The following is a 9,843-nucleotide window of genomic DNA, read 5'->3' as shown; positions in this document are numbered from 1 at the left end:
GGACATATCTTGAGTCAGAAAGCAAAAAGATGGTTACCACAGCCCATTGTAACTTAACGTAGCGTTGCCTCTCACAGATGTACGCGAACGGTATTCTCAGACTGATAGGAGGCATCGCCATAGTCTGGTCACCAGAAGTTTCTGGTTTTCTCTATGGCAAAGACTTGTTGTAATGGTAACCGACTGCCAAGCTTTTAGAGACCATTTCTTCTCCAAAAATCCTAAACCATCACGAGGATCGAGAGATGGGCGGAACTAACGAGCATGAGCTTACAGACTTCAAGGTTGTATACAAGCCTGGGCCTCAGAAGACCACTTCTACAGGTAGCTGAATAAATGTCAGCAAGGATTCGTTTAGCTACTAAATCTCCAGCATCAACAGGGTGATAAAGCATGTGCCGGCACTGCATAGACCGACGTGTGTTCAGAAGAACTTCTTATTGCTGGACAGATAGTTCAACGAGGCAAACACATTATTATGCCACGACAGCTCAGAATGAATTTGATGTTAGCACAACCGAAAGGCATCAAGGATAGTAAACACAAAACAGAGAGCTGCGGCACAAAAAGTGTGGTGGCCAAGACACTTGGTAAAGGTTGAACTGCCGTGAAGTCCTTGTCCAGCATGTCAAGTCAATGACACACAACCAAGCAGGTTTCCACACAGTCAGAAACAGAGCCACAGTACAGCTAAACCTGGCAATTTCCTAGCCATTGACATGTGTGGGCGTCCCAACAGGCAGACACCTCTACGTAAACATCAGACTACTACTCACGGATGGGTGATGTATCCTAAACGGCATCACCACTGCCAATATACAAAGGGTGACGTTTGGCAGTTCCCCCCGCATAGGGGTATCCCGAGTCTGTTATACGGATAATGGTGCTCCTCTCACCCGAGTGATTTCGGCATTTTGTGAGGGAAACGGGATCCGACACCTTACGTCATCATCCATACTGACCTCAAGGCCAATGGCGAGCTTTGAAAGACCACAACGGACGCTTGTCAAAGCAAACTCACACACTCATCAGAAGGGAAGGACTGGGTGCACAGAACTACAGCGTTTCCTATGGCTACAGGAGTACCCACATCCAGTCCAGGCCGCAGTCCAGCGAATGTTGTTCAACCTCCACATTAGCCAAACAGCCAGAGCTGTCAGCGACATGCAGCCAGAGCTGCACCACACGACAACGCCATGGCTTGATGAATGCTGAAGGAAGGAGAAAGGCTGACAGAACGCAGACAGATCTAGAGAGCAACTGAAAAGCACAAAAATCCAACAAGGTTACGTGCTTCTGTTAGCAGAACGCAAAGCAAAAAAGTTGTCAACATACCTTCGTACCAGAGATATTTTATTTTGAGACTAGAAAATGTTTTGTACTTATAATGCTATGATCTGCAGTTGGAGATCATAATGTTATCATCATATGGTTAGTCAAAATCTAAGAAGAGGAGGTGTAGTGGTATCGTGACCATCTAGTGGCTGCAATACCAGTGGTGCACTATGGTACATGAGGAAAGGAGGGAGGCATTCTGTGGACCAGGAATTAAAGTACAAGTGAAATGATTCTCGAAGAGTCTGAGTCACGTCGATACATTACACGACCAACTACAAATAGACGATAAATGTACTTAGTTTTACAGTTGACATTTTTCTGTTTCACAATTAATTCACTGAAAAGCTCTGACCGTTTACTAATAGGCTATATTCAAGTGCTTGTAATTTCCATCGCAGATTGTGTACTTTTGAGTGCATTAAATTGTAGTCATGTGTACTTACTTCTCTCTTTCTGCTTAATTAAGAGATATGAGTCTCTCTCACCAGGTTTTGACCTCTTCCTTTGACCCCCCAGTACAGCACTGAATCCTACAATCAGGTGTGTTTAGTCATCTTTGCCTAGTTAGCAGATATAAACATTTACATTTACATTTAAGTCATTTAGCAGGACGCTCTCTATCCAGAGCGACCTACAAATTACCGGAAACAATATAGAATTGCTTTATGTTCTTCCAGGTTTTTGTATGTTTTTTACATTAGAAATTTGCTTTCAATTACAAAAAATAAGTGATTACTTGCGAATTAAATCAACCCATTTAGAACCATCTTTTGTTGTAAATTAGAATACTGTCTTGCACCAGGTTTGACTGGTTACTCAATTAACCTATTCATAGGCTTGTACGTTCCTCTATTGGTATACACTTCTTAATATGAAAACAAAACGTACATTTTTTCGTCTCTAATGTTTCTTCTCCTACATCAGTATGTTGGTCATCTTTAGTTAGCAACACTGAAACAAATAGACTACTTTATCTTATTAGGTTTTTGTATATATATTTCTTTTTTCACCACAAATGTACACACTGGAGGTCAAAGCTCCACAGACAGTTTTGTGAACGCAAAACTCTCAAAAATAGTTTTGGTTAAGTATCCTTTTTATTAATCCCACCGGCAAAAATACACTTTCCTTTTCCTACTAGCACTAACTTTGCTGATTAAACTACTTAGTTAGGGGAACTGGCTACGATTTGACATGTTGTTGTCTCACCTAGCTATCTCAAGATGAATAACTGATGTAAGTCGCTCTGGATAAGAACGTCTGCTAAATTAATTAAATGTAAAACGTAGCTGTCTTTCTCACATATATGAAAACGGAAACGTTTACCAAGAATAATAATAAATGTATTCTAACACCTGTCTACCATTTTAAATATTTACATTGGATTTAAAGCTAATAACCTCTCCTGATTCATCATGTCACCAAACAGTGGCCAATTATGGCAGGCAGCAGTGGGTGTGGCTTCTGGAGTGGCGTGCTCCTGATGGGATTGACATCTGTCTGTCTTCGCTGGAGGACAGGTTAGTACTTCTGATTCTGCATAACAAATAATTTTGCAAACATTTTCCTTTGTCATATTAATGTAGTGCCGTTGACAGGGCTTAATCTATCAACTCCTTTTGGTGATATTGTATAGGTTAGGCAATATCTATCAACAAAATGTTGGTCCTATTGTATAGGGTAGGCTATATTCAATTATAATTTAATATGGTCTAATTCGTTTTTCAGAGAAAAACCAATTCTTCAGAGGTAAGAATTCCCCTTGTGAATATGATGCAGATGTATCAACTTTTAGTTCTGTATTGTCATGATGAGATGTTCTTACCACAACCTTCTTATACTTTTATGTTGTACAGACCTACAGCCAGACAGGATGTATCAAAGCCAAAGTTTCAGTACCAGTCAAAAGTTTGGACAACACTACTCATTCCAGTATTCTTCTTTATTTTACTATTTCTACATGTAGAATAATAGTGAAGACATCAACACTATGAAATAACGCATATAGAATCATGTAGTAACCAAAAAGTGTTTAACAAATCAAAAATATTTTATATTCTTCAAGTAGCCACACTTTGCCTTGATGACAGCTTTGCGCACTCTGGCATTCTCTCAACCAGCTTCATGAGGAATGCTTTTCCAACAGTCTTGAAGGAGTTCAAAGAGGAAGCAGGAGGGTGGACCAGAGTAATGAAGACTTTCGTTGCAGTTTGCTAAAATCACTGTGCATACCTACAACAAACACGCACACACATACAGACACACACACATTGTATTTTAACATTTATTGCATCTTTGAGACTTCTGTCATTTTTCTTTAAATTGATAACTTACTATGCATAGTGTACATACATACTTTGACTGTACAAAACATTTTAGAACACCCTCCCCCATTTTGAAGTAAGGTACTAACTAGCATTAGGGGCATGGACTCTACAAGGTGTTGAAGCGTTCCACAGGGATGCTGACTCAAGGTTTCCCACATGTGTCAAGTTGGAGGATGCCTTTGGTGGTGGACCATTCTTGAGACACACGGGAAACTGTTGAGCATGAAAAAACCCAGCAGCGTTGGCGTTATTGACACAAACCGGTGCGCCTGGCACCTACTACCATACCCATTCAAAGGCACTTACATATTTTGTCTTCCCATACACCCTTGAGTGCACCACATGCACAATCGATGTCTCCAAATGTCTCAAGGCTTAAAAATCCCTCTTTAATCTGTCTCCTCCCCTTTCACTACAATGCCTGACGTGGATTTAACAAGTGACATCAATAAGGGATCCTAGCTTTCACCTGAATTTACCTGGTCAGTCTATGTCATGGAAGAACAGGTGTTCATAACGTTTTGAACACTCAGTGTACATACACACACAGACACACTTTTTATTTAAATGTTTTGTTAACACCGTTTATGAGGTCAATGTCCTTCTGTAATCTTGTTGACCATTGGAGAGCATGATAGTGTTAACTAACACAGCAATGTTTATTATTTAAGCTTTTAAAATGACAGTTTGTCTCAGGGATCATTATTTATATTTCATATGTAATAGTCTGTTTAGCCCGGTGCAGTCTGTTTCTACTCTCTTGCCAACTCCTTAAGCAATTGCCATGTTTACACAATTTCATGAGGAGTTGTGTCAAGAAGCATTAAAACTGCACCCAGGCTATTGTCTGATTGGTGTATGTCAATAAGACATTTCCTATGTACATATACCCACCAACAGGTTATGGTAATAAGTCCTTGACAGCAGTGTAGCTCTAGCGTCCCTTCAGAAACTGTCCAATACGCGGTCTCCCCTGTCTATGACCAGTATCAGCATGGCCGCCACTCCACCCATGAAGATGGAGGAAGACCATTGTCTCCTTTAGCAGCCAGGGTGCCCAAGCACAGAGCAGCACCCCAAAGAACATCTGCTGGAGAAACTCCACCTCTTCATCCTGGACGTCCTCAAACAGACCCTTCTCACCACACCTTACAGGGAGGAAGGGAGGAGAAGAGAGAGAAATAAATACATTTTCAACAATACTTTTCAATAGAAAGTTAACAAAAATAGACAAGATCCTGCAATGACTTAGAAACTACACTATAAAACTTATATCACAGTTTACTTACTTATGGAGTTGCCTGCTCCAGGTGATTTGTTTTTCAAATCATATGAGCAAAACATATTTCTGGAACACTAAGCCAGACAAGATTAAACATGCCTATATCTATAATGAATATCAGTTTGAGGCGCTGCAATTATTTAAATATGAAAGCAACAAACCTCTCACTTAAACCCAACTTGTCTCCAGTAATTCATAAGGATCATATCTTGTTCCAAATTTTAATTTTGCCTAAATACAGCTACTTTTAATTTTATTTTTATTTAACCTTCATTTAACTAGGCAAGTCAGTTAAGAACAAATTCTTATTCTACCAATGACGGACAAGAACATTGGGTTAACCGCCTTGTTCAGGGGCAGAACAACAGATTTTTACCTTGTCAGCAAGGGATTTGATCTAACAACCTTTCGGTTACTGGCCCATGCTCTAACACTAGGCACCTGCCACCTTACTCTCCATTTCGGTTAACTGAAAATTAAACTTGTTCAAAATACATTATAACAAATATTATAGTTAAACTCAAATATACTCATTGATAAAAAAATCTTTATGAAAAAAAGTATTAAGAGGGTATTATAATTTATGATATTATGAATAGGAATGGTAGAGTTATGTCACAACAGCAGCTATTGGAAAATATGAGAAGGTTCGCTCAATTCAAATTTACGACCAATTGATTGCAGCACTACCGCCAGAAATGGAGAAGGCAAGTAGAAGGGGAAGAAGTAGGGAACTGGTCTGTCTGACCTATATTAAGACCAAAACTGGTGAAAAACATTTGCAAAATAGAAAAATATACCAGTTTCATTTGAGGACCAAAATGTTGACAGCTGTGCCATGCAGTTGCAAAATAGCTGGGAAGAAATGTTTGATGTACCGATTCAGGTACAGGTGTATGAGCTGATTCAACGCTTTGAGTTTTCATTTAAAGTACTGTACAAAATTCTCTGCTACGAACATATATGCGCATACAACCATCTCAGCTCTGCAATATTTTGCTGTTAAGAGACAGAATCATCAGACCATTTATTCTGGTATTGCCCACATGATAGCTTGTTCCTGGTTCATAAATTAAGGAATGGCTGAAAAATCACAACATTACTTAAAATAACCCTACAAAATACAATGTTGGGAGATTTGGAAAGACAGTCCAAATCAAACAACAGTATAAAATACTTAGCAAAAATATTTATCTTAACCCCTAGAGTCGATGCTTGTGCCCCAGGGAAATCTAATTATCAACAGGAAAGCACACATTTACCGTATAAAATACATTATCTTCGTTGAATTTTCATTCTTATAGGCAATTCATACTTCTCATCTGTTGGTTGTCTAGCAATGATCAACAACCAATTTGACAAAGCTTGAAAAATGTTGAAAATAATAAATGGGCAAATGTTTCACAATCCAGGTGTGGAAAACTCAAGCCAGGTACACACACATTACACGATGTTGGACCCGATTCAGCTGTCACAGACAAGTTGTACAGATCGAAGACAAAATCCCCATGTCAATGTCTACTTGGGCGCGCGGCCGTCACGAGGCTCGTTTAACGTGAGTGGGTCAGATATGCATTCTGAAGGCTACCGATCTTGTCTTTGAGCAGTCCCAGACTTCCCGATTTATTATCGGCATAAAATCTGCAGTGCTCTTGTCGTGTGAGACAAGTTTTAGAACGGTGATGAGCAATAACCAATGAGAGCTCGCCAGAGAAGAAGCCAGTGAATTTGACGTTGTTTCACATCACCCAGAATGTGTAGACTCTCGAAAAGGAGCGATGACTACTACTAATATGCGTTTGTACTTGCCTTTAATCAAAGTCAAAGCGTCAAATCGTTACAGCTCTGAAGTCACAAGCGATGTTATTCAATTCAAATGTTGGCTAGACATTTCAACTCTGTACGGCAAGCGTGAATGTCTGTCTACATTACGTTACATCTAACCACATCATTGTTTTTGTTTTGTTTTACACATTTTCTAATGTTTCTTCCGCTTTGACGTTACAGAGTAGTTGTGTAAATTGATGACAAAATATAAATTTTAATCCCAATTTGTAACACAAGAAAATGTGGAAAAAGTAAACGGGTGTGAATTCTTTCTGAAGGCACTGTACCCACTCCATTCCTCATAATATGTTTATTTTTATCTCGCTGGCGGGGGTGTGGCTGGGCGGGGGTGTTGGTTGAACTGGGTGGTGTAGTTGGTGAGCATAGGGGTGGGGTTATGAGGAGGATGGAGGGGGGGAGGGTGTTCAGGGTACAACTGGAGTATTTTTGGTGTTCGGTGCGGCTTCTCTTCGGTGTTCAATGTATGTTTTAAAATCTAAAAAATAAATAAATAAATAAATACAGCTAGAAGGAGAGTGGGAAAGAGATGGGGGATGTGTGTGTGGTGTGTGTGTGTGTGTGTGTGTGTGGTGTGTGTGTGTGTGTGTGTGTGTTGTGTGTGTGGTGTGTGTGGTGTGTGTGTGTGTGTGTGTGTGTGTGTGTGTGCATGCGCGCGTCAGTGCGTGGTGTGAGCACGTGTGGTTAGAACACTTACCTCTGGGTAGCTTTTTCTGCACACAGACATTGTTAATGCGTGTGAAGCCTTCAGCACAGTCACAGAGGAAAGAACCATCCAAATTGATCAAGATCTCATCTAGCCTGAACACGCCAGAACCCGCTCACTGCCATTCATCTATATCTGAGGGAGGAGTAGGGAGTGAGTGAGAGTGAGAGTGAGAGTGAGAGTGAGAGTGAGAGAGAGATACTTCTGGACTAGAATCAGACAGACTGACAAACATCCAGACAGAGAGACAGACAAACACACACACACACACTCTATCCTTAACATACTGTACACATCTCATACACAAAATACGCCACTTACCTAAACACTTGGCTCCGGTTAGTCTTAGCCGCAGCACACTTCTGCAGCGAGCTGGCCCAGCACCCATACAGCTACACAGGCCTGTCACAGCCTTCTGTATTTATTTTATTTATTTATTTTTGAGATTTTAAAACATACATTGAACACCGAAGAGAAGCCGCACCGAACACCCAAAATACTCCAGTTGTACCCTGAACACCCTCCCCCCCCTCCATCCTCCTCATAACCCCACCCCTATGCTCACCAACTACCACCCCAGTTCAACCAACACCCCCGCCCAGCCACACCCCCGCCCAGCAGAGATAAAAATAAACATATTATGAGGAATGGAGTGGGTACAGTGCCTTCAGAAAGAATTCACACCCGTTACTCTTATTCCACATTTTCTTGTGTTACAATTGGGATTAAATTTATATTTTGTCATCAATTTACACAACATACTCTGTAACGTCAAAGCGGAAGAAACATTAGAAAATGTGTAAAAACAAAACAAAAACAATGATGTGTGGTGTGTAACGTAATGTAGACAGACATCACGCTTGCCGTACAGAGTTGAAATGTCTAGCCAACATTTTGAATTGAATAACATCGCTTGTGAACTTCAGAGCTGTAACGATTTGACGCTTTGACTTGATTAAAGGCAAGTACAAACGCATATTAGTAGTAGTCATCGCTCCTTTTCGAGAGTCTACACATTCTGGGTGATGTGAAACAACGTCAAAATTCACTGGCTTCTTCTCTGGCGAGCTCTCATGTTATTGCTCATCACCGTTCTAAAACTTGTCTCACACGACAAGAGCACTGCAGATTTTATGCCGATAATAAATCGGGAAGTCTGGGACTGCTCAAAGACAAGATCGGTAGCCTTCAGAATGCATATCTGACCCACTCACGTTAAACGAGCCTCAGTGACGCGCGCGCGCGCCCAAGTAGACATTGACATGGGGATTTTGTCTTCGATCTACAACTTGTCTGTGACAGCTGAATCGGGTCCAACATCGTGTAATGTGTGTGTACCTGGCTTGAGTTTTCCACACCTGGATTGTGAAACATTTGCCCATTTATTATTTTCAACATTTTCAAGCTTTTGTCAAATTGGTTGTTGATCATGCTAGACAACCAACAGATGAGAAAGTATGAATTTGCCTATAGAAATGAAAATATCAACAAGATAATGTATTTATACCGGTAAATGTGTGCTTTCCTGTTGATAATTAGATTTCCCTGGGGCACAGACATCGACCTAGGGGTTAAAGATAAATATTTTTGCTAAGAGTATTATTATACTGTTGTTTGATTGACTGTCTTTCCAAATCTCCAACAGTTGTATTTGTAGGGTTAATTTTAATAATGTTGTGATTTTTCAGCCATCCTTAATTTATAACCAGGACAAGATTCTGTGGCAATACCAGAATAAATGGTCTGATGATTCTGTCTCTTAACAGCAAAACTGCAGAGCTAATGGTTGTATGCCGCATATATGTTCGTAGCAAGAATTTTGTACAGTACTTTAAATTGAAAAACTCAAAGCGTTGAATCAGCTCATACACCTGTACCCTGGAATCGGGTACATCAAACATTTCTTCCCAGCTATTTTGCAACCTGCATGGCACAACTGTCAACATTTTGGTCCTCAAATTAAACTGGTATATTTTCTATTATTTTTTTTGGTCCTTATATAGCAGACAGACCAGTTCCCTACTTCTTCCCCCTTCTACTTGCCTTCTCCATTTCTGCGGTAGTGCTGCAATAATTGGTCGTAAATTTGAATTGAGCGAACCTTCTCATATATTCCAATAGCTGCTGTTGTGACATAACTCTACCATTCCTATTCATAATATCATAAATATAATACCCTCTTAATATTTTTTTCCATAAAGATTTTTTTAAATCAATGAGTATATTGAGTTTAACTATAATATTTGTTATAATGTACTTTGAACAAGGTTTAATTTTCAGTTAACCGAAAATGAGAAGTAGGGTGCAGGTAGCCTAGGATTAGAGCATTGGGCCAGTAACCGAAA

The sequence above is a fragment of the Salvelinus sp. IW2-2015 genome, linkage group LG1 (genome assembly GCF_002910315.2).
Source record: "Salvelinus sp. IW2-2015 linkage group LG1, ASM291031v2, whole genome shotgun sequence".
NCBI classification, from domain to species: domain Eukaryota; kingdom Metazoa; phylum Chordata; class Actinopteri; order Salmoniformes; family Salmonidae; genus Salvelinus; species Salvelinus sp. IW2-2015.
This window is presented reverse-complemented; position numbering follows the sequence as displayed.